Raw genomic sequence first — 24,955 nt, 5'->3', positions numbered from 1 at the left:
GTACATTCATCAGGAAATCGGGGTTATCTTTACTTGGATTGTCACCTGCATTACCATATGTGGAGTACAAACTGTATTTCTCGTCAATATATCTATCAAAAGGTTCATCTTCGCGTTGTTGGCGGGTAAGATATAATGAATACAGATTGGAACCTGTACCTAGAGCTTTATAAACTGTCTTCCTGAACTTTTCCACTGCTTCTTCCATCTCAAGTGTGGATGTGAAGCGGACAGATGCCCATGCAGAGTTATTAAATTCCCCTAACTCGCTCCATACAGCACTTGGACATTTTGCCTTTGTTAACACATAAACGTCGAAAGCATGTAATCCCCCCACCGTCATGTACTGTGCTATTTTCTCCCAAAATGCCATGTTCGGGTCATCTCTTTTGAGATCGGGTAATTCCCGAACCATGCTACGCAAATCAGAAGGGCTTAGGGGTGTATGTTTGATTTGTGTTATAATACTTGGCTGTCCCTCACTCCGATCCGGATTCGGAATCGAGTCTACTGCTATGGGGGCCATTGGGGCACTAGGCTCTGCAGATATATCATCCATGACTTGTGAATATGGGGGAGCCTTGTACAAATCCTCCTGTACCTTAGCTAACAGTTTGTCTTTGCTGTCTAGTTCGCTACGACAGCGCTCCAGCTCTCCCTCATATTGTTTGAGTTTGTGTGCTGCGCTTTTATATGCCATCACTACGCACATTGCTGCATATTTACCTTTCTGTTTATTATTTTTCTGTTGGGACCACCATACGTTCAATGCCTTCTCTGAAATTACCCCGGAATCATTTTTGCTAGGGAATGGGGGGTTAGTTCTAATTGCTTTCCCATATCTTTTAACCATAGCTTTTAATGCCGCTGCCATTAGATCCCCGCATAAAACCTCTTTCTCCGTCATCATTCCCGTAGTTGGTAGCCCTTCAGAATTACGCGGATTAGCTATCATGAGCCGAAAGTATTAACTACACGAAAGGAAAATATGCGCTTTACTCTTATATTATATGGGTTATATATACTATATTGTGTACACATATAACAAACATATCACGTAGGCCTAACACAACAATACGTTATTCTGTAGACATGACAACACTGATGGAGCTCCGAACAACACAACATTGAGTGCACTTTCACGCAATCACGCGCATTGGAAAACAACTTTCACACACTTTGGCACACAGCCCAAATTTCACAATTCACCGTGTTACTCCGAAACACTTAGGCTACTAACAGCAACCAACATGCCCAAAAAAAACCAGCAACACCAAAACTTGTCCAACAAGTTATTAAACAGACGCTCCCTCGTCTGATGGTTCCGAACCGAAACGTGTTTGTGTGTCCACTCCCGACACACATGTTACTAAACAGCTTAAGGAAAGTGGACGCAACTTCGCCCTTGAGCCCGACGTGGCTCGGAACGTGTCCTTCTGTCAAATACCGACACACGTTACTAAACAGACGCTCTTCTTGGCGTAGTGGACCCGACGTGGTCCGGAACGTTACGCGACTTCACCCAGCACGCAGACGTTACTAAGGAAGGTGGACGCTACTTCGCCCTTGAGCCCGACGTGGCTCGGAACGTGTCCTTCTGTCCAATATGACACACGTTACTAAACCGACGCGTTTCTCAGCGTCGAGGACCCGACGTGGTCCGGAACGCTGCCGTGCTCTGCTTCAGCACGCAGACGTTACTGAACAGATTGACGCTCCCGCGTACTCTGTTAATACTGCTAGCACTACCACATTAAAATGACGTCAACATTAAAAGACAAACTCATTATCAGTTGTTACATCAAAGTCCTGTCCACGTAACTATTTCTTAAAATACAAAACAGGAGTCATTGCGATATGAAGGAGAAGGGCAAGACAGTTATCATTGTCTGTAAGCTGAGTACCATGTACACAACTCTGCATGCTGTCATTGTAGTCTTGTGCACATCCACTCTTAGTGAGTCAAAACATATTTAATTTACTGTACGCCAGTGTATTTTGTTGTTAGATCATGTTACGACCACATGGGTCTAGGGGTGCATGGGGTATGTAACTGGATGTTAAGAATGCCGGGAGATGTTAATGCTGTATAAATGGTAACAACAATAAATCAAACACAGACAAAAGCAGCAACTCAGTGCATGGGTGTTTTACTGTGGGAACAAAACAAAAGGTGCAAAAACTACTTCAGGACATACAACATCCCAGACACACACTACCAGGGTCAACGGACGCTGGATGTTGCCAAAAGAACAGAAAAACAAGCTAGCTAAACCAGAGAGTAATTTAATTTAGTGTATCAAGTACACAAACAAAAGGCCTATCTACTCTAACTAGCAGACTGAAAAACAATTGGTTGGCAATCACCCCTAAGGACTAGTGGATCTATACACAACATAGCCTACGGGCATATGTACAGGATCCCCCAGTCTTACCTGTCCCAAGCCTTGGAAGTGTATGCAAAACAAGGCAAGTTCAAATTAGTGATTAACATAGTCAAATACTAACACAACACAGAGCCAAAAGTCAGACATCCATCATTACAAACAGTCACGGTTTATATAGCAGAGGTGGCGAGTTCAGATTGGTTGTCCAGAATTGACACGGAGGGTGGGGATTGGTGAAGGTGGGACTTGGTGGATGGTGATTGACAGGTGAAGGCAGGGTAGTCCACACAAAAGAAACACATGGCACGTAACACTTCCCCCCTTAAGAACTAACTTAACACATTTATTTATTTATTTTTAAGTTAGTTAACACACATGGTAATTATATACACCACTCCATTCTAAAATATCAAAGTACATAATTACCCCTTTTTTTTTAAACAGGTGTACACACATTGTGCCAATTCCCCCCTTACCTATACACAATTCAACACCTGACATGATATATATTTATTTATTTTTAAAGCCAAGATACAGTTGTGTTACCGCACTATTACACACAAAATGTATTCAAATGCTTTAGTTATTCAAAACTACGAGACAACGTATCAGCCAGTACATTGTCAGTTCCTTTTATATGGTGAATATCTAAATTATATGCTTGTAGAATCAGCGACCAACGCATAAGGCGCTGGTTCTGATTGTACATTCGGGACAAAAACACTAATGGATTATGGTCTGTAAAGACCTCGACAGGGGTAGAACTCGAGCCAATGTACGCCTCAAAGAACTGCAAGGCTAATAACAGTGCAAGTGCTTCCTTTTCGATGGTGCTATAATTTAGTTGGTGTTTATTAAATTTTTGCGAGAAGAAACTGACGGGGTGATCAATTCCATCTATATCTTCTTGCAGCAGTACCACACCAGCTCCTAGAGCGCTTGCATCAACCTCCAACTTAAACGGTTGTGCAAGGTCTGGAGCCGCGAGTACAGGCGCACTGCATAGCAAAAGCTTAACAGCCTCAAAAGCTATTTGGCAGTCTGAGGTCCACATGAAAGGTTTCCTAATACTAAGTGCACTCGTTAAGGGTGCCACAACAACCAAGAAGTTCCTACAAAAACTCCGATAATACCCCGCCATCCCGAGGAAACGGTGTAACTCACGCCTACTAGTAGGCGCAGGGAAACCAGCAATGGCAGCAACCTTTGCTTCCAATGGCCGAACTTGGCCATGACCCACTTGCTTTCCCAGGTACGTTACTGTCGCTTTGCCAAACTCACACTTGGCGAGATTCAGAGTTAGCGTTGCTTTGGCCAACCTCTCAAACACACAGCGCAGCACAGAAACATGGTCAGCCCAATTATCTGACCTAATCACCAAGTCATCTAAATAGGCATAACAATCCGAAATACCCATAAGTACTGTATTCACTAGCTGCTGAAATGTGGCCGGAGCGTTTCGAAGGCCGAAGGCTAAAACATTTTGGAGGAAGTTATCGGGGGTAAGAAACGCTGAAATCTCAGACGCACGAGGAGTCAACGGCACTTGCCAATACCCCTTCAACAAGTCAAGTTTAGTGACAAATTTAGCGGCACCCATGTTATCGATGCAGTCCTCCATTCTCAGTAGGGGGTAGGAGTCTGGCACCGTAACCACATTGACTTTTCGAAAGTCAGGTTTCGGCACAAGAATACAAGGCGAGCTCCATGGACTAGCACTGGGCTTAGCCAAGTTATTTTCTAACAGGTATTGCACTTCCCGCCTCATAGGCTCACGTTTTGCACTATTAACCCGATATGGGTGTTGTCTAATAGGGGCGGCACCGTTCACATCAATATTGTGGCGATCTTGCCTGTGTATAAGTAAATAATTGTGTTAGCTTGTTAGCGGTTAACTTGTCCCGCTCCGCGATCGTGTAAATACTTGTTTGTCATTTTAAGTGTGTAGGCTGCTAGGAATCGCTTACGTAGCGCTAGCAGCCCCTCGGGTTTATGATTTGCACCGTCATGTTTCTGTCCTTAGCCACCTAGCCACTACTGCTGTGTTGTATTCCCTGCCTGTCTCCCCTGTTTTGCGCGTGTGTCTCGCACTGCTGTTTTCCACTGTATGCAAACTGTCCAACCTTTGTGTGATGTGACGTTAAGGCTGTGTGACTGGCTACCGAAGTACCGTAGACGAACCAATCAGGGCGACCCGGGTTTTGATAAAAGCAGACTTCGCCCAGCTATGATGGTCAGTCTACGAAATACTCTTTGGAAGAGATGTCACAAATAAAGCGAAGCTCCCCGGGAGCGAACAGCCAAGCCAGGCTCCGTCTCTGCTTATTTGCGAAACCGCCACAATATCATGATGTGTTACGGTAGTCTGAGAGGGGGTATCACCAAAAAGATTTGGAAACTCATATATTAACTATATCAGACCTTTGAACATCTAATAAGTGAGCAAGGTGGGACGACAAATCTGACAAAGTCTCCGAATTGGTGAGTCTAGCACACTGCTGAGGGGCGTTCCGAAGCACGAGGCCATCCTCTTCCTCTGTACAATCAAAACTGGGGTTACTAAGTACAGTGCTAATGTTAGAAACTTGTGACACCTCTGACTGAGGTGTCTTCCTAGAATGATATGCCTTAAGCATATTAATATGGCACACGCGTGACTGACTCTTACAATTGGGTGTTCGAATTACGTAATTGCTTTCACTCAGTTTTTCTTCCACAGTATATGGACCAGAAAAACGAGCAGACAAAGCAGATCCAGCAATAGGTAGCAAAACTAGGACCTGATCACCAGGTTTGAAATTGCGATCAACAGTCTTCCAATCAAAACGACGCTTCATTTCACTCTGAGACAAAGAGAGCGACTCTTTAGCAAGGGAACAGGCATGATGCAATTTCTCTCGGACCTGACTAACGTAATCCAACACATTAGGCTTTATATCCGAGTCAGACATGAACTGATCCTTCAAAACTTTTAAAGGACCCCGAACAGTATGCCCAAACATTAGTTCAGCAGGGCTGAACCCTAACGATTCCTGTACCGCTTCTCGTAAAGCGAACAGAATGAATGGCAACCCTTCTTCTCAACAATCTCCAGTCTCCAAACAATATTTGCGGAGAGCCGATTTGAGAGTCTGATGCCAACGCTCTAGTGCCCCCTGGCTCTCAGGGTGGTAAGCACTTGCGATCTGATGCTTAATAGCCAGAGACTGCACAAACTGTTTAAACTGTTTTGAGACAAAGTTAGTACCCTGATCTGTTTTGATAAGTTTAGGGAATCCAAATATAGAAAAGAACTTAGTCAATGCTTTAATTACGTTCTTGGTAGTGATGCTGCGCAATGCAATAGCTTCCGGAAATCTAGTCGCGATACACATAATAGTGAGCAGAAACTGTTGACCAGACTTTACTTTAGGAAGCGGACCCACGCAATCAACAATTACATGCTGAAAGGGTTCACCAAGTACTGGAATTGGACAGAGCGGGGCTGGTGGAACAACCTGATTAGGGTTTCCTGTGACCTGACAAATGTGACAAGACCGACAGTGTTTTACAACAGCACTTTTAAGTCCTGGCCAAAAGAAATTCTTTAACACGCGATTATACGTCTTGGAAATTCCCAAATGACCAGACCATGGATTTTCATGTGCCAACGCTAATACCTTTACATTACATTACATTTATTTGGTAGACACTTTTATCCAAAGCGACGTACAAAAGTGCATTTTCATGATCGTAGACAACTGCTGAACACGGGTTCAGTAAGGTACAATTACTTATTTTGTACAGCTATTTCTAGCCAAGAACAATGAACACTATCCTGGTCTAGCATCTGCAAAGCCAACTAGGCAGAAGAATAAGCTACAGTATTAGGAGAAATACAAATTACCAAGAAGTGCAGGGATGGGGCAACATGTAACAAGTGACAGGAAAAAGGGTATTTTTTATTTATTTTTTATTTTTTATACAGCGTGGTGGTGGTTAGTCTAGGTATAGTCTGAAGAGATGAGTCTTCAGGCCACGGCAGAAGATGGATAGTGAGGGGGAGGTTCGGAGAGGGACGGGGAGTTCATTCCACAACTGGGGAGCTAGGGTGGAGAAGCTCTGTGATCCCTTTGGGCGGGTGGGAGGGGTTACAAGGCGCCCTGCTGCCGCAGAGCGGAGTGGTCGAGCAGGCACATAGAATTGAGTCATGTCCTGCAAGTAGATGGGGGCTGTCCTGTTGGCGGCAGTGTAGGCAAGGGTCAGGGCTTTGAACCGGATCCTGACAGCGACCGGTAGCCAGTGAAGTGATCGCAGCAATACCTGTGGTCGATACATGCCAGGTACAACAATTTGAAAAACCACACCCCATTCAGCTCCCCTAGTTAATGAAGGCGACCACTTCCCCATTAACAACCCATTATCTACAAAATAAGCAGTCGACTTTTCTTTCATTACAACAGGTTTAACCACCATCTCAAAATACTTACGCAAGGACGGATCATTTTCCTGAGCAGCAACAAGTTGTTCACGAGTGACAGGCAATTTATCTGAGGCAAACTCTAGAGATAAGGTAAGAGATTGCTCTTTTTCACTAAAATCTTGAGGTTCAACCTCTGTACATACCTCCGGCTTTACACGTGGTACTTTCGGTTTGGTGAGATAACTATCCTCAGTAAAAGTGGACGCTAAAACAGATTCTGATAAATCAACTTCCTTACCCCATTTCTTTGATTGAGCTCGAGTGAGCACGCAAGCAGGGAAGACACCGGGAAGTGATCTAGACACGTCAGAGATGGGACAGGGTACGGGGTTATTTAGAACTTCGAGTACTGGACGCACTTTACCTCAGCAATATCATTTCCCATAATGAAGTCAATGCCTGGTACAGGCAAAGCGGACCGTACAGCCACATTAAAATAACCCGTGACTAAATCAGTCTGAACATGTACTTAGTGTAAAGGCCATATCAATTCCCTGAATTACCACATTAGCACCACTATATGTCACGTCCGATACGGCTATCACGTCGGCTAACACGAAGGATTGCGAAGCTCCCATGTCTCTTAACATCCGCACCAGTTTTTGCTCAGTCGGATCACCGGAAAGGGAAACAAAACCTTCAAAAATAAACGGCTCAAAACCTTCTTCAGGTTTGCTTTCAGAACCGTTTAAACACTGAGTGGTTCGAGGAACAATTCTAACAAAGCCAGTAGGCTTAGCTGGGGCAGCAGTTTTCTTTTTCAAAGTGAAACAGTTAGCAATAACATGCCCTACCTTATGGCAATAGAAACATTCACGTTCCTCTTTAGACCATGGGGGTGACATTTTGGAATCATTTAAGCCGCGTTTCCACCAAAATTACCCGGAACTTTCAGTCCCCAGAACTACTTTACCAGGAACTAAAAGGTTCCTTCAGCCAATGGTTGTCTGCGTTTCCACCGGGGTCTAAAGTCCCGCGAAGATTAGGCAAATTAGCCCACTGACGTATGAAAAAGCGACGTTGTCGTCGGTCCATCTGTCATATGATTTCTTCTGTAACCCCATACTACCACCGAAGTAGCCTACATTATTTTCTAATAACCGGGACAGCCCGGAGATGTTTATTCCACTTATATACAACGGGTTACCAACAATGACTATATATGGTTACTTTTGTATTTATTGATTTTTATCGATTTAATCACATGGAATTGAAATATTCTTCTGCAGCCGTTTGGGCATATTTTACCGTTGTCAAGCAAAACTGTCGTTGGTAGTTGAACTTGGACCGTTATGCAACAAATAGGATATAACAGACCAATAGTCAGATTGAAACTGTTTTATATATCCTCTCAAACACATTCATTATGTTTTTATGCGAACATTCGCTTTCATGTCTTGACATCCGAAGCGACAGAATGCATTCACATTTCCAATATAACTGGCAACAACAGCAGAAAACATGCACACGTTGTAAACAATTTGCTGTTTGATTACTTTCTCATCATCAATTCTATATAGGCTAATTGCAAAATGACAAGAATAGAACGAAAACTCGGACTCGCGTGAAAATTTAAATTAGTAGTGGTACAGCCACCGTTTGTTTTCCTTCGAAGTTACTGCTAGCTGAGCAGCGAAGTGTGCCCTCCAGATGCGAACCATGCACCATAAATTAGTCCATAGTCTTCCTGGTCTTTTTGTGGAATTGAAGAATGGCAGAGTAAAATTACGGCAGTCTGAAAAAGCTAAAGGTACGATTGCTAGAATTAACCTGTTATTTTACCCTGACAAAAAGTGCGGAAGGTGATTTCCAGTTTGCTTTTACTGTATCACCAATGTGAATTACGCAGAACTACCGCATACCTCACATAACTGTATCAAACGTTTTGAGTCAATTACAACGGGCTAACAAAGAAAATCCGGAAGAAAATATTCAGCAACCGAATTAATCCGTTTGAATGTTTTAGTAGGTAATATGCTGTCCCAGCACGAATGCTTAGCATTTTATAAAACGAATACTAAAGCAAGAAAAGAACAGAAGAGCACACGTTATAATTCCAAGACGTTGGCAGGCTATAACCAAAAGTAGGCTACTGCGCCGCATAACATACAAGTTTGATTTGAAGTTATGAAAATAAATCGGTTTGCGCCTGCATATTTTTAAACATGGTGCCTGAAAATAGACACAAAAAAATGTGTCTCCACCAATCAGAAATGTTCAGCGCTGCAAGCTCCACCCAAAAGGTTCCTGTACTTTCAGAAAGTACTACCCCCCGAGCAGGAACCTTTTGGGGGGTAAAACAAAGCCCCCGGAACTAAATTTAGACCCTAGTTCCTGCGGTGGAATTGAAATATTCTTCTGCAGCCGTTTGGGCATATTTTACCGTTGTCAAGCAAAACTGTCGTTGGTAGTTGAACTTGGACCATTATGCAACAAATAGGATATAACAGACCAATAGTCAGATTGTAACTGTTTTATATATCCTCTCAAACACATTCATTATGTTTTTATGCGAACATTCGCTTTCATGTCTTGACATCCAAAGCGACAGAATGCATTCACATTTATATGTATAACTGGCAACAACAGCAGAAAACATGCACACGTTATAAACAATTTGCTGATTACTTTCTCATCGTCAATTCCATATCGGCTAATCGCAAAATGACAAGAATAGAATGAAAACCCGGACTCAGCGCTGCAAGCTCCACCCAAAAGGTTCCTGTACTTTCGGAAAGTACTACCCCCCGAGCAGGAAGTTTTTGGGGGGTAAAATAAAGCCCCCGGAACTAAATTTAGACCCTAGTTCCTGCGGTGGAAACGCAGCTTCTGTCCCTAATTCCAGCTTACGCATAGCCAACTGAAATTCCTGTTCCTGTTTTCGTGTCCTCTCTCGTGCCTCAGTATCTGCCTTACGAGCCTTCTCCTCAGCCTCAAACTTCAACCGGGCGAGACGGATCTTTAGCCGTGCATTACTACCCGACCCATAAGAACTCGGCGAGTACGCCTCAAACCTGGGCAATGTAGGTGGAGGGGTAGTTGGAGGAATCTCCTCCTTCACTCCCACCACAGCAGAACCACCAGCGCCCCGAGGCGACTATGGACTTGCAACAGGCCCAGTAGGAGACACGTCAGGCTGGACAGGAGGACAAACAGCAACAGACCAGGCAAGAATTTTGAGTTCCACCAGCTTCTCCCTTACCCGCGACTTAATCTCTCTCTTCCGGAGAGCACCAGACACCACAAGACCCACGTGCTCTGCAATTTTCAGCAGGTCAATTTTACGGCACTGATCCAGTGCATCTTCTGACAGATTGCTCAGAAAGTCTTTGACATCAAACTAAGTCATTGTCCTTATACTGCACCACTGTACAAACCACACAATGTTATCTTTACGGTTCATTTTTTTGTTATTACAATTCAACTATCCCGGACAAGCCCCCAAATATGTTATGACCCCCTGGGTCTAGGGGTGCATGGGGTATGTAACTGGATGTTAAGAATGCCGGGAGATGTTAATGCTGTATAAATGGTAACAACAATAAATCAAACACAGACAAAAGCAGCAACTCAGTGCATGGGTGTTTTACTGTGGGAACAAAACAAAAGGTGCAACAAACTACTTCATACAACATCCCAGACACACACTACCAGGGTCAACGGACGCTGAATGTTGCCAGAAGAACAGAAAAACAAGCTAGCTAAACCAGAGAGTAATTTAATCTAGTGTATCAAGTACACAAACAAAAGGCCTATCTACTCTAACTAGCAGACTGAAAAAACAATTGGTTGGCAATCACCCCTAAGGACTAGTGGGTCTATACACAACATAGCCTACGGGCATATGTACAGGAGCCCCCAGTCTTACCTGTCCCAAGCCTTGGAAGTGTACACAAAACAAGACAAGTTCAAATGAATGATTAACATAGTCAAATACTAACACAACACAGAGCAAAAAGTCAGACATCCATCATTACAAACAGTCACGGTTTATATAGCAGAGGTGGCGAGTTCTGATTGGTTGTCCAGAATTGACACAGAGGGTGGGGATTGGTGAAGGTGGGACTTGGTGGATGGTGATTGACAGGTGAAGGCAGGGAAGTCCACACAAAAGAAACACATGGCACATAACAGATCATTAGACATTTATCACACTCATGGAGTTTTATCTGTTTGTTTTTAATGACTGTTCAGTTCATATTTTATAAATATACAAATTATTCATCATTGTTTTTTCCTCATAAAAGAGGGAGGGCATTAAATCCGGATTCTGAAAGATTGTTCTCTTGAACAGATTTCAGTCAGGGTTTTCAGTTCTACACATCTCAATTTGTGTAGTAGTTAGTATGGCAAGGAGAAAACAATGGCTTACCATATTGAAAAATGAAATTAGCGACAGCCCTCTGGTCTCGAATGCGGCTTTTAGCTTCATCCTTATGGGACTGGAGAAGCTCGTGGAGCTGGAGTTTGAGTGCCCCTGCAATCCTAAATGGAATGCTTTGTTTTCATCCGCCTTCTTCATCATCCCAGCTGTCATAGCTATTACTCTCATGGTCGTAATACAAAGATGCCAGAACTGCAACTTCAAAAGCTGGATATCCAGCTCAGTTCCTGGGCTCGTGTGGCTGATCCTTCTGTTTGTCGATGGCCAGTACTATGCCTGAGCGAAGACGGACTGGAAGGGCAGGTTTGTTATTGTTGATAAAGCTGACCCGCTGAAATGGTGTGAGCCCACAGGCGACGACAACGTCACACAGAAGCAGGAGCTGATGGAGCACTCTCAGGGATTAATTGTTCAATCTCAAGTGAGGAACGCTCCAGGTACTGCTGTACCCGCATGTTTATTGTGTTTTTATTGTCTGTATTTGTTCTCAGGACTTCCTTTGGGGGGCTGGATCAGCCTAGGCCCCAACACAATTCTGTGTACCACAATGTTTTCATTAGAACTGACCAGTTATTTAAGTTTGAATGAGGTGGCTAATTATCCAGGTTCCAGGTTCTGTCCCTGCACCGAATGATCATCACTTCTGAGGTCTCTGAGGCCCTGTGAAAACAATTGCACTGTTGGAGGTGTTTGTTTTAGATAAGTTCTGTGAACAAAATTAAAGTGGATCAGCTGATGATTTGGGTTTCGGGATGCCATGCTAATATTTCCCCAAATTTTGCCCCAGTTGATATGTTATTGTATGCCAAAATCAGTATTCCAAGCCTGAATGACAGGCAATGAGGATGACGATCTTTGTAATAAATCTTTATATATTATGAAGACTTGTCCTTTGGGTAAACCTGGTATTTTTTTAATGAAAGCAACTAAGGGGTGAATGGGTGGTTGAGACCATGGAACCCCGTAGGCCCGCATAGCAGACCAAAGTTGTAAATACAAGAAAAAAGAAGTTTCTTTCAGATCTGAAAAAATTCTTAAACCATGACCATCCATGATATCGCTCAGTGCATGTATACCAGAATTGTTTGTGCTCTTCACTGCATCTGCTTCTGTCAAATCAGGAAAATGCAGATAGGCACGAACCCTCAAAACGTGTGATTTCAAGCACCTGAATATTTTCACTCCGCAATTCGCAAGTTAGGCTTGCACAGATGTTGAGTCAAAGAAGAACATTTAATTTGTAGCTTGTTCATGCAGATCGTTTGCTTGACCTGCTCACTGAGATCCCGTAATCCTTGAGTGTTGCAACGGCAGTAATATGCCGCCAGGATGCCAGTCCCCGGACCACATCTACACCAGAACAGTGCCTTAGCAGATGGAATCACACAGCTGCCCTCAACAAAGTTACATTTCATAGGACTGTTGAGTGGCTTGTCCTGCTAAAGCATTGGCGCTCTATCTGCTCTTTGGTCTGGTATCAAATGCTGACCATGCCAGTTCCAAATTTGGCTGTTCTACTGGGTGGCACTATAGTTTCTCGATAATAACCAGAGTGTCAGCTCCAGTGTTCCTTCTGCTCTCTAGTTGTGTGCTGTATTAGATGCAAAGTTTCGTGAGCAGACATGCCCACGATGGATGGTCAGTCTGTCCGAATGAACTGGGCACTACTCCTCTGAAACAATAACTGTTCAGCTCAGCTGTTGGACATCCAAGTGAAAGGAAATGCTGGCAAAATGCACCTTGGGGATGTAGGCTTGTCAGTCCCTTCCCATATTAATGGAGATGGTCGCAAAGGGACAGGCCTACTTATGTGATTTGGCTGACCAAAGCTGAAACTCAAAAGTTCCATTTTGTGTAGGTTATTAAGGTAAACGGGTTTAATTAAACTGATGCCTATGTTTTCTGTTTGCTTTATATTTCAGGTTATAGGCATAACTCTGCTCCTGCTTACATGTGTGGGACTCATCGTGTACGTGATCCAACAACGCTGCATGAAAAAAGAAGTAAACCAGGATGCAGACAGTCGTGAGATGACCTGAATTGTCCTGCTGCCTTTCATCTTTGCCTATTAAGTCACATTTGGAGGTTTTCTTTATCACTGCTGTAAAAAAAACGTGCAAAATTATCTTCATATATTATGTATCATCACTGTTTTGTAAATGTGCCTTGTAATTTCTTAAGGGAACCTTTTCTCTTTTTTATGAACAAGTCTGCTCTGACTTTTAATGGACTGATTTAATGGATTTTACTTCAGAATGATTGTAATTTATACAAGTATGTTAAATGATTACATTTTAAAACACCGTTTTACTTTCTAGCAAAGCCAGAGTATACTGTATTGGCTTTGTGAATTTTTTGTCTGAATAATGTATAAAAAAACTTGAAATATATCTCATTATTATACTAAGGTTCATCTGATTCCCTTGATTAGGGTTATTGAAGAGTCACTATCAAATAAAAAGTGCCTGTCTTGAGCTTGTATTTTTGCTTTTTCACAAATATTATCAATAGCACAAGAGTTGACCTTCTGCTGGTGTTTTCGGTCTCAAAGTGAACAAGCAAGAGAACGGGAAGTGAAGCAGTTTCTCTGAGTAAAAATGATCTTGCCATTGTCTGGTCCATAGTGTGTGTTAAGAGGAGTGCTGACACCATCACAGGGAAGGATGACTCAAAGGAGACACACACATAGGTATTGGGGAGTGTCCAACACACATGAGGAAGCAGTTTGTCACCCCTATCACATTTATTTCCTGTGAACTGTAGTAGTTATTTTCACGTCTTCCTCTCCACTCTGATAAATCAGGTCTTATGTTGTTTGAAAAAGAAAAATTCCCTGAACATCTAGCTAGTGTTTCTATTGCATATTTGCATGTTAAAATAGCCCAAAAATATCATCTCTGTAGCAAACAAATTGCTGCCTTAAAACATTATTACATGAAATATACCTTGACAAGCCCTCCGGAGAGACAGATTTTATTTGTAGTCTGATAACATTGGCACAGCTCATTTACACTACTTGTGGTTACTTCAACTTGAACGTGAACATGTGGAGGCAGAACATGTGGTTGGAATTTGCCCATTCCACTGGAAATGCTGTTTGCTCTCACACAGTGGAATTATCTTTATTTGTGTCAAAAATGTAAGGGGTCAGAGTCCAATTTAGTTAAACCAATATAATAATATTATTTTTCACATATGAATACAATTTAGGAAAAACAGTTTAGGAAAAAAAACATTTAGGAAAATGTTCATAAAAAACATTTAGTTCAATTTAGAAAAAAACAGAGAAAGCATTTTATCTTCCATTTTTATCAGCAATGAGAATCTGCAATTTTAATTCTGTGCGCCTTATGTTGTCCGCAAACCCTTGTTGCTAGGATGGAAAGTGGTCCATGACTGAAGCATGATAAATCAAATATGGCAGAGAACAGCAGTTTAAATTTGTGCAATGAAGTTTTAAAAACAACTCAAGTTTCGTTATGTTGTCTGTAACTATGCTCAGTGAGACGAGGTGAGTTGTTATGTCACGTGTTTTCAGAGCTCGCCTCCTGCATTTCCAGGTCAAAAACTGTGGCTCTTCACTTCTGTAGCATTCAGTCAGTTTCCCTCATTTATTTTCAAAATCACCCTGCGCCCTCTAAAATCACCCTGCGCCCCATGTGGAAATGTTTTTCAATTTTAAAATGAGGAGAAGATGCGTTTATCCATCAGTATTTTAACAGCTTCACTGACAGCTGTAGTATGAGCAAGTCACTGGTAGAGGTATTGATGCACCCGTACCCTTGATTCCTTATTCTGTTCTTTGGACACTTAGGGCTGTTACACTGATGTGAAAAGGAAAGTACACCCTCTCTCAGTCCTATAGTTAAAAATATTAGGACATAACCAACTCTCTTATAGACCTCACAAAAGTCCTCAATAAATCTAACCTCACAAGACACACAACTAGCACACGAAAGGATTACTAATTTTTTATTTGAACCACAAATAAGTAAATAAATATGCAAAACCATAGAATTGAAAGGGCCTTGACTTTCTTTTTCAGCTCATTGTATGTGCATGTGCATAGCAGACCGAAGTTGTAAATACAAGAAAAAAAGAAGTATCCGGTAAGTTATAAGTTTCTTTCAGATCTGAAAATGTTCTTAAACCATGACCATCCATGATATCGCTCAATGCATGGAACCCCGTAGGCCCGCATAGCAGACCAAAGTTGTAAATACAAGAAAAAAGAAGTATAAGTTTCTTTCAGATCTGAAAAAATTCTTAAACCATGACCATCCATGATATCGCTCAGTGCATGTATACCAGAATTGTTTGTGCTCTTCACCGCATCTGCTTCTGTCAAATCAGGAAAATGCAGATAGGCACGAACCCTCAAAATGTGTGATTTCAAGCACCTGAATATTTTTACTCCACAATTCACAAGTTAGGCTTGCACAGATGTTGAGTCAAAGAAGAACATTTAATTTGTAGCTTGTTCATGCAGATCGTTTGCTTGACCTGCTCACTGAGATCCCGTACTCCCTGAGTGTTGCAACGGCAGTAATATGCCGCCAGGATGCCAGTCCCCGGACCACATCTACACCAGAACAGTGCCTTAGCAGATGGAATCACACAGCTGCCCTCAACAAAATTACATTTCATAGGACTGTTGAGTGGCTTGTCCTGCTAAAGCATTGGTGCTCTATCTGCTCTTTGGTCTGGTATCAAATGCTGACCATGCCAGTTCCAAATTTGGCTGTTCTACTGGGTGGCACTATAGTTTCTCGATAATAACCAGAGCGTCAGCTCCAGTGTTCCTTCTGCTCTCTAGTTGTGTGCTGTATTAGATGCAAAGTTTCGTGAGCAGACATGCCCAAGGACAGAATGGATGGTCAGTCTGTCCGAATGAACTGGGCACTACTCCTCTGAAACAATAACTGTTCAGCTCAGCTGTTGGACATCCAAGTGAAAAGAAATGCTGGCAAAATGCACCTTGGGGATGTAGGATTGCCAGTCCCTTCCCATATTAATGGAGATGGTCGCAAAGGGATGGGCCTACTTATGTGATTTGGCTGAAACTCAAAAGTTCCATTTTTTGTAGGTTATTAAGGTAAACTGATTTAAACTGATGCCTATGTTTTCTGTTTGCTTTATATTCCAGGTTATAGGCATAGCTCTGCTCATGTTTATTTGTGTGGGACTCATCGTGTACGTGATCCAACAACGCTGCATGCAAGAAGAAGTAAACCAGGATGCAGACAGTTGTGAGATGACCTGAATTGTCCTGCTGCCTTTCATCTTTGCCTATTAAGTCACATTTGGAGGTTTTCTTCATCACTGCTGTAAAGAAAACGTGCAAAATTATCTTCATATATTATGTATCATCACTGTTTTGTAAATGTGCCTTGTAATTTCTTAAGGGAACCTTTTCTCTTTTTTATGAACAAGTCTGCTCTGACTTTTAATGGACTGATTTAATGGATTTTACTTCAGAATGATTGTAATTTATACAAGTATGTTAAATGATTATATTTTAAAACACCGTTTTACTTTCTAGCAAAGCCAGAGTATACTGTATTGGCTTTGTGAATTTTTTGTCTGAATAATGTATAAAAAAACTTGAAATATATCTCATTATTATACTAAGGTTCATCTGATTCCCTTGATTAGGGTTATTGAAGAGTCACTATTAAATAAAAAGTGCCTGTCTTGAGCTTGTATTTTTGCTTTTTCACAAATATTATCAATAGCACAAGAGTTGACCTTCTGCTGGTGTTTTCGGTCTCAAAGTGAACAAGCAAGAGAACGGGAAGTGAAGCAGTTTCTCTGAGTAAAAATGATCTTGCCATTGTCTGGTCCATAGTGTGTGTTAAGAGGAGTGCTGACACAATCACAGGGAAGGATGACTCAAAGGAGACACACACATAGGTATTGGGGAGTGTCCAACACACATGAGCAAGCAGTTTGTCACCCCTATCACATTTATTTCCTGTGAACTGTAGTAGTTATTTTCACGTCTTCCTCTCCACTCTGATAAATCAGGTCTTATGTTGTTTGAAAAAGAAAAATTCCCTGAACATCTAGCTAGTGTTTCTATTGCATATTTGCATGTTAAAATAGCCCAAAAATATCATCTCTGTAGCAAACAAATTGCTGCCTTAAAACATTATTGCATGAAATATACCTTGACAAGCCCTCCGGAGAGACAGATTTTATTTGTAGTCTGATAACATTGGCACAGCTCATTTACACTACTTGTGGTTACTTCAACTTGAACGTGAACATGTGGAGGCAGAACATGTGGTTGGAATTTGCCCATTCCACTGGAAATGCTGTTTGCTCTCACACAGTGGAATTATCTTTATTTGTGTCAAAAATGTAAGGGGTCAGAGTCCAATTTAGTTAAACCAATATAATAATATTATTTTTCACATATGAATACAATTTAGGAAAAACAGTTTAGGAAAAAAAACATTTAGGAAAATGTTCATAAAAAACATTTAGTTCAATTTAGAAAAAAACAGAGAAAGCATTTTATCTTCCATTTTTATCAGCAATGAGAATCTGCAATTTTAATTCTGTGCGCCTTATGTTGTCCGCAAACCCTTGTTGCTAGGATGGAAAGTGGTCCATGACTGAAGCATGATAAATCAAATATGGCAGAGAACAGCAGTTTAAATTTGTGCAATGAAGTTTTAAAAACAACTCAAGTTTCGTTATGTTGTCTGTAACTATGCTCAGTGAGACGAGGTGAGTTGTTATGTCACATGTTTTCAGAGCTCGCCTCCTGCATTTCCAGGTCAAAAACTGTGGCTCTTCACTTCTGTAGCATTCAGTCAGTTTCCCTCATTTATTTTCAAAATCACCCTGCGCCCTCTAAAATCACCCTGCGCCCCATGTGGAAATGTTTTTCAATTTTAAAATGAGGAGAAGACGCGTTTATCCATCAGTATTTTAACAGCTTCACTGACAGCTGTAGTATGAGCAAGTCACTGGTAGAGGTATTGATGCACCCGTACCCTTGATTCCTTATTCTGTTCTTTGGACACTTAGGGCTGTTACACTGATGTGAAAAGGAAAGTACACCCTCTCTCAGTCCTATAGTTAAAAATATTAGGACATAACCAACTCTCTTATAGACCTCACAAAAGTCCTCAATAAATCTAACCTCACAAGACACACAACTAGCACACGAAAGGATTACTAATTTTTTATTTGAACCACAAATAAGTAAATAAATATGCAAAACCATAGAATTGAAAGGGCCTTGACTTTCTTTTTCAGCTCATTGTATGTGCATGTGCATAGCAGACCGAAGTTGTAAATACAAGAAAAAAAGAAGTATCCGGTAAGTTATAAGTTTCTTTCAGATCTGAAAATGTTCTTAAACCATGACCATCCATGATATCGCTCAATGCATGGAACCCCGTAGGCCCGCATAGCAGACCAAAGTTGTAAATACAAGAAAAAAGAAGTATAAGTTTCTTTCAGATCTGAAAAAATTCTTAAACCATGACCATCCATGATATCGCTCAGTGCATGTATACCAGAATTGTTTGTGCTCTTCACCGCATCTGCTTCTGTCAAATCAGGAAAATGCAGATAGGCACGAACCCTCAAAACGTGTGATTTCAAGCACCTGAATATTTTTACTCCACAATTCACAAGTTAGGCTTGCACAGATGTTGAGTCAAAGAAGAACATTTAATTTGTAGCTTGTTCATGCAGATCGTTTGCTTGACCTGCTCACTGAGATCCCGTACTCCCTGAGTGTTGCAACGGCAGTAATATGCCGCCAGGATGCCAGTCCCCGGACCACATCTACACCAGAACAGTGCCTTAGCAGATGGAATCACACAGCTGCCCTCAACAAAATTACATTTCATAGGACTGTTGAGTGGCTTGTCCTGCTAAAGCATTGGTGCTCTATCTGCTCTTTGGTCTGGTATCAAATGCTGACCATGCCAGTTCCAAATTTGGCTGTTCTACTGGGTGGCACTATAGTTTCTCGATAATAACCAGAGCGTCAGCTCCAGTGTTCCTTCTGCTCTCTAGTTGTGTGCTGTATTAGATGCAAAGTTTCGTGAGCAGACATGCCCAAGGACAGAATGGATGGTCAGTCTGTCCGAATGAACTGGGCACTACTCCTCTGAAACAATAACTGTTCAGCTCAGCTGTTGGACATCCAAGTGAAAAGAAATGCTGGCAAAATGCACCTTGGGGATGTAGGATTGCCAGTCCCTTCCCATATTAATGGAGATGGTCGCAAAGGGATGGGCCTACTTATGTGATTTGGCTGAAACTCAAAAGTTCCATTTTTTGTAGGTTATTAAGGTAAACTGATTTAAACTGATGCCTATGTTTTCTGTTTGCTTTATATTCCAGGTTATAGGCATAGCTCTGCTCATGTTTATTTGTGTGGGACTCATCGTGTACGTGATCCAACAACGCTGCATGCAAGAAGAAGTAAACCAGGATGCAGACAGTTGTGAGATGACCTGAATTGTCCTGCTGCCTTTCATCTTTGCCTATTAAGTCACATTTGGAGGTTTTCTTCATCACTGCTGTAAAGAAAACGTGCAAAATTATCTTCATATATTATGTATCATCACTGTTTTGTAAATGTGCCTTGTAATTTCTTAAGGGAACCTTTTCTCTTTTTTATGAACAAGTCTGCTCTGACTTTTAATGGACTGATTTAATGGATTTTACTTCAGAATGATTGTAATTTATACAAGTATGTTAAATGATTACATATTTAAAACACCTTTTTACTTTCTAGCAAAGCCAGAGTATACTGTATTGGCTTTGTGAATTTTTTGTCTGAATAATGTATGAAAAAACTTGAAATATATCTCATTATTGTACTAAGGTGCACCTGATTCCCTTGATTGGGGTATTGAAGAGTCACTACCAAATAAAAAGTGCCTGTCTTGAGCTTGTATTTTTGCTTTTTCACAAATATTATCAATAGCACGAGCGTTGACCACCTGCTGGTGTTTTCGGTCTCAAAGTGAACAAGCAAGAGAACGGGAAGTGTAGTTTCTCTGAATAAAAATGATCTTGCCATTGTCTGGTCCATAGTGTGTGTTAAGAGGAGTGCTGACACCATCACAGGGAAGGATGACTCAAAGGAGACACACACATGTGGTATTGGGGAGTGTCCAACACACATGAGCAAGCAGTTTGTCACCCCTATCACATTTATTTCCTGTGAACTGCAGTAGTTATTTTCACGTCTTCCTCTCCACTCTGGTAAATCAGGTCTTATGTTGTTTGAAAAAGAAAAATTCCCTGAACATCTAGCTAGTGTTTCTATTGCGTATTTGCATGTTAAAATAGCCCAAAAATATCATCTCTGTAGCAAACAAATTGCTGCCTTAAAACATTATTGCATGAAATATACCTTGACAAGCCCTCCGGAGAGACCAAGTTTAGAGTCCAATTTAGTTAAACCAGTATAATAATATAATTTTTCACATATGAATACAATTTAGGAAAAACAGTTTAGGAAAAAAAACATTTAGGAAAATGTTCATAAAAAACATTTAGTTCAATTTAGAAAAAAACAGAGAAAGCATTTTATCTTCCATTTTTATCAGCAATGAGGATCTGCAATTTTAATTCTGTGTGCCTTATGTTGTCCGCAAACCCTTGTTGCTAGGATGGAAAGTGGTCCATGACTGAAGCATGATAAATCAAATATGGCAGAGAACAGCAGTTTAAATTTGTGCAATGAAGTTTTAAAAACAACTCAAGTTTCGTTATGTTGTCTGTAACTATGCTCAGTGAGACGAGGTGAGTTGTTATGTCACGTGTTTTCAGAGCTCGCCTCCTGCATTTCCAGGTCAAAAACTGTGGCTCTTCACTTCTGTAGTATTCAGTCAGTTTCCCTCATTTATTTTCAAAATCACCCTGCACCCTCTAAAAATCCCATGTGGAAATGTTTTTCAATTTTAAAATGATGAGAAGACGTGTTTATCCATCAGTATTTTAAGAGCTTCACTGACAGCTGTAGTATGAGCAAGTCACTGGTAGAGGTATTGATGCACCCGTACCCTTGATTCCTTATTCTGTTCTTTGGGCACTTATGGCTGTTACAGTGATGTGAAAAGGAAAGTAGACCCTCTCTCAGTTCTATGGTTAAAAATATTAGGAGATAACCACCCCTCTTCTAGACCTCACAGATGTCCTTGATTTAACCTCACAAGACACATGGAAGGATTACTCATCATTTATTTGAACCACAAATAAGTAAATAAATATGCAAAACCATAGAATTGAAAGGGCCTTGACTTTCTGATTCAGCTCATTGTATGTGCATGTGCATCTGCTACTAACATTTTGCAATTCGAGGCACTCGAGATCAGTCCACAATGTGGAAGTGCTGAGCTACCCCTCCTAATTCTATTGTGGGAGCTCAGTATTGTCAGCAAGGTTGCATTAATGTATAGAAAAACATTAAGCATATTACAAAGCATTTTATAATTTCAGAATATTTTAAATACTTTATTACCTTATTCTGTGATACCCTTTGTGTATACATTCACTTCCAATTACCAAGATTTTTTCAGCAATAACATACAGTTCATTTGTACAGTTAAAATATAGGTAACATTTAAGCACATGTTGATATAATTTATATATAATAAAGCTGCTCAGAGTAAAGTACAAATAAGTACGATCTATAAAGATTCTTATCGGTCAAGAATGGTCTTAACTCCTAAATTATTTAAGGAAGCTTTCGAGGTGTCCTAACTCTGCAGGGAGTCACCAGCAGATGGCAGCGATGCACACACAGTAGCGGAGGCCACACACTTTTCAAACACCCTATTGGAAATTGTTGGTGACACGGAATTGTTGAAAAGGTACCACCATGACTGTTTGGGTATTCTCTTTGTCACGGGTTTTGTAAGAGATGCTATATCTTCTCTGTTTGTCACAGGCCTTGTTAGACATGCTATATCTTCTCCTACTGCACGCAATAAGGCTCTCAGCACAACACTCTGGTCCTTGGCTACTGGAAAAACGCTACAATGCAAAAGTGATGACTTGGACCCATCACAGTCAGCAATTAGTAGAGCCATAAAGGCCACTATCAAGGCCCTCACAGCACCAAACATTGTCAGGCAGTTCACGGATTTCCCTACCGACCTCACCCGTCAGAACCAAGCGGCTTTTATGAAGATTGTGGGCTTCCTCGAGGTTGTGGGAATTACTGACAGCACACATATGCGTATCAATAATTATAATCATGGATACCAGTGAGAATGAGGAGATACATGTCAACCGGCACATGTAGTGCAGTATCAATGTGCAAGTGGTGCTTGATCCCCAGCGCAGGATACTGGACCTTCTGCTGGGATTGACGCACAATTCAAGGGTGTTATCTGCGAGCGGTATCGCTGCATTATTGGTGCTGAACTACGTGTCCCCTTGGATGTCATCTGCTGGGTGACTCTGGATACCCTCTGAATTTCTGGTCTCAGAAGTTAATGTGGGGCTGAGGTTACCCCTTGTCACAGCCTTCCATTACTTGCTCCAAGAGAAGTACGGGTTCTTGTTGCGGTCAGTTAGGTTCTCGCCTTGTTGAATCCATTATTATCTTAAGATACTGCATGAAATCTTGCATCTATAGTCTATGCAACAGCTTTTAACAATTAGAGGTGACATGGTTAGCAGACATTGAAAATATGAGAGTTTTAAAGTGGGACCAAATCAATTTTGTGACTGGAAAGAAGCAGTACCTCATATTTGTAAATGTCCCTCCCTGTTTAACTGAAATCGAATGCGGGCACACGTGCATTGCTAATTGTCCCGGTTTAAAATTGTACGGGGAGGACAAAATCAATGGTGCGACAAGAAAAAGTAGCAGTTCTTCATTTTTGCAAATGTCTCTTTTCGATATAAACTGAATTCAGGGCATGGTTGTGTGGTTAATTGTTCCTGTTTTTGCAATGGGCTGTTCTATGAAGGCAGGCTATTCCATGAAGATGGTTAATTCCATGGCTACAGCAGCACTTGTCTGGGTAACATCATTGTAGTTCCTCTTTACAGCACCTGAATGTGCTGTGAATTAAACTGAAATCAGCATGCAAGATTGCCACTTACTCTTTGATTAAAATGGGTCTCATCATGTCACATCTTTTATTTATCTTCTTCTACAGCAAGTCAAAAAATGTGTTTTGATATTCATCACATGTACAATAGATGGGTAATTTCCCCAATTACAAAAGTAGTTTGTAAATAGTTTTACCATGTAGGCTATTGACCACCAGATGGAGACATTACAGGATTTTACAATATTTTAGAAGGGCTTCAGTGTTTTTTTTTTTTTTTTTTGGAGCATTTGCATCAACTACTAGATTACTCACAAGTAGAGCCCGACGGATGCCGATCCCGATTTTGGAGAGTCCTAGCCCACCGATTACCGATGTTTTGACCGATATTTTGTCAAAAAGTGCAACATTTTCAAATCAATTAGAAAAAGTTATATTTTATCAAAGTGTCTGTATTTGAGAACATTTAACTTATAAGCAAACAAATAAATAAAAATAAACACACAAATAACTTTTTGATAGATAAAAAAATGTAAAAGATAATATATATATATATATATATATATATATATATATATATAATTTAATATCAACACCATCTTCAAGTGGTGTGAATTCAAAATAACCCCACACGTTGCTTTCACTCCTTTCTTTTCCAGCCATCTATAAAAAAATTCATTTAAAAAAATCCGTTTTCCAGTTACAAACATGTATTTTTATGAATATTATTATGATTGTTGTTGTTGTTATTAATTTGTTATTATTATGTCTTAGTATCTATTCTCAATAAATGAATTATATTTTCTTATTTTATTCCCACTACATGATCTCAAAGAGTAAGACTTTATCTAGCGAGCTTCCCTGTCCATAAGAATTCGGCAGTGAAAAAAACTACAATGCGCTCTGACGCGTGACTAGATGACACACACTCACTTGCAATAACGCATTAGCTGTTGACATAGCCTCATTATTTCTTATTATTTATTCTCAGTAAATGAATTATACTTTCTTATTTTATTCCTACTACATGATCTCAAAGAGTAAGACTTTATCTAGCGGAGCTAATGAGTGAATCAAGTGTAACCTTAGATGAAACTAAATTGACTGGAAGAAATACGTACCGTGGCTTGTCCATAAGAATTCGGTGGTGAAAAAAACTACAATGCGCTTTCGTGCAGGTTACCCGCGCTAACTGTTGGTTGATTCACTTCTCCAACAGCAATCCTTCTCTCATGTTATCACAACAAAGCTAGATAAAATGGCTTAAAATGATCCACGTTAGAAGTATTTTATCGGCGTTTTTACTGTCTGGTTAGCTTGCTACGATGACGCGTGACTAGATGACACACTCGCTTGCAATAACGCGTTGGCTATTGACACAGCATTATATAGGCCTAGTAGCTAATATCATTATCTCAGATTTAAAAAAAACAAATGTGTGATGCATTCAATCACCATTTTATTTTGGCTGGTTATTTATTTGAGAATACAGTGATGTCCTCTGGAAATGTAGGTCCTACGCTGCTTATGTGCTCACTGCCACTTCATAAAGGCTTGCTAGCCAGCTAGCTTGCTAAAGTGAACCAAATATGTTAGCTAGCTCGCTCGCTTGATAATGAGGATTGATAAACATAGTGGTCGTATAAACGCATTTAATTAAAAACTTTAACTAAATATA

The 24,955-nt window shown here is 40.8% G+C and overlaps 1 protein-coding gene across 2 annotated transcripts in view; it reads right to left on the bottom strand.

Moving 5' to 3' along the window:
• The window catches only part of LOC118227639 (UDP-glucuronosyltransferase 2A1-like), a 55,279-nt gene that overhangs the window by 12,805 nt on the left and 17,519 nt on the right, over nucleotides 1-24,955 (bottom strand). The gene's annotated exons all lie outside the window — the stretch shown is intronic.

The sequence above is a fragment of the Anguilla anguilla genome, chromosome 5, assembly GCF_013347855.1.
Source record: "Anguilla anguilla isolate fAngAng1 chromosome 5, fAngAng1.pri, whole genome shotgun sequence".
NCBI lineage: Eukaryota > Metazoa > Chordata > Actinopteri > Anguilliformes > Anguillidae > Anguilla > Anguilla anguilla.
Note: the sequence above shows the minus strand (reverse complement) of the source record. Positions and strands in the feature narration are given on the sequence as shown.